Source organism: Gracilinanus agilis, chromosome 4, assembly GCF_016433145.1.
Source record: "Gracilinanus agilis isolate LMUSP501 chromosome 4, AgileGrace, whole genome shotgun sequence".
Classification (NCBI taxonomy): Eukaryota; Metazoa; Chordata; class Mammalia; order Didelphimorphia; family Didelphidae; genus Gracilinanus; species Gracilinanus agilis.
Genome location: NC_058133.1, coordinates 107,977,271 through 107,978,927, shown reverse-complemented (window position 1 = coordinate 107,978,927; position 1,657 = coordinate 107,977,271). Strand labels below are relative to the sequence as shown.

At 45.9% G+C, this 1,657-nt stretch overlaps 2 non-coding genes across 2 annotated transcripts; one reads left to right on the top strand and one right to left on the bottom strand.

Moving 5' to 3' along the window:
- The first annotated feature begins 565 nt into the window (after positions 1 to 565).
- Positions 566 to 638, top strand: TRNAK-UUU. The gene has a single exon. It is a non-coding gene; the product is annotated as a tRNA-Lys (tRNA).
- Positions 639 to 899: 261 nt separating this feature from the next.
- On the bottom strand, positions 900 to 972 carry TRNAK-UUU. The gene has a single exon. It is a non-coding gene; the product is annotated as a tRNA-Lys (tRNA).
- Between the last annotated feature and the right edge of the window lie 685 nt (positions 973 to 1,657).

The following is a 1,657-nucleotide window of genomic DNA, read 5'->3' as shown; positions in this document are numbered from 1 at the left end:
CCTCCCCTCCCTTTCCCCCATTCTTTCCTCTTTCTCCTCCCTCCTTTTCTTCCCTTTCCCACTCACTCCTTCCTTCCCTTTCCTCGCCCTTTCCCCATTCCTCCCCCATCGCCCATCCCCCATTCCTCTCTCAGTCTTCCCCTCCCCCTCCATCTTTCCCCTTCCTTGGCCTCCTCCCTCCGGGTTTCTGCTGCCACTGGCCAGCTCAATCTCGCGCAGGCGTAACCGCTCTGCGCCGTTCTGGGCTGAGGGCCCTTCCCCCTGCTCGACTCATCCCCGTTCTCTGAGGCAAAAATCGGCACACGTGGTCTTCCTGACAGATGCTAGGACCGAGTGGGCAAAAGAGGAATTAAAAACACTGGAATTGTGCATGAACTGCTAGGCTGGGGACGAAGGGAGAGAGGCGAGCGTCTTCCGTCTGAGTCCCTACGTACAATCTTTGAGTTCTTTTCCGTGCGGTCTGCGGAAGGGCTGCAAAATCCATGGGGGTGGAGAAATACACACAAACAAAAACCGACCTTCTTACTTTCTATAGAAGGGGTAGCGCCACCACTCTCCACAAGGAGCCCGGATAGCTCAGTCGGTAGAGCATCAGACTTTTAATCTGAGGGTCCAGGGTTCAAGTCCCTGTTCGGGCGTTCCATTTTATTTTTTTTTAAACTGTCTCCGTTTTATTCAAATTAAGCAATTTGAGAACTAGAACTATTTAGTTGAGTACATGTTTCCCCTGCTCCCTGCAAAATTCTGCCGTTCCTCGAGATGGTGTAAAGTGGTGGCAATCCTTTGAAGTTCCCAGAGGATTTCTTCCAAGCCAGCCCAAAATGTGGCACATCTTTTCTATTAGTTGCGTGGTTATTATTAGCAGAAGTTTCGGAAAATTTTGCAAAGCAAAAATGCAACGCCCGAACAGGGACTTGAACCCTGGACCCTCAGATTAAAAGTCTGATGCTCTACCGACTGAGCTATCCGGGCGCTCTGAAAGCTACTTCTTCCGGAGGCTACTTGTTATATTCCTAATGGACAAATGGTTCTTTAAGAATTGTCTCTAAATCTTCATTTGTAAAATACACTTTTATAATAAGGCAGAGAACAAGAACTTACAGAGCTCTTTTCTTTTGCCCTTTAAAAAAATTAATAGAACTCTAAGCTTCTCCTTTCCCTCCTTATTCTTATCCTTCTCCATTCATATTTTTGGTCAGCAGCCAATGAATGCATTTGAAACCAAACGCCTTGACATCAAAGAGATAGCAGAAAACGAAAGAAAAATAAACCCAAAGATGAGTCTTCCCAGTGCTAAACGGAGACATAGATTTGCATCTTGTTTTCACTCCAATTTCTTCTACTCTGTTGAAGGCAAATCCCTCTAAATTTTAAAGAATAAATGAAAAAAGAATCATTCCCAGAGGCGGACGCACAAAGGATTTTCTGTTTTAAAAAAAAATGGAGTCAATATACTAAAAACAAGTTTTCATTTTTCAGGATTTCCTGTTGGTATCTAGCTAAACCTCCCTGACCGGGAGGAAAGAGGTCACTTCGCTGCTGTCCGAGTTCTGTAATGCTCGCGCACTGCCTCCAGTGTATGTAGTTGTTTGCAGGTTGTCTTTCTTTTTAGTCTGCGGACTCCCAGAGGGCAGGGACTGTCTTTCGCCATCCCAAT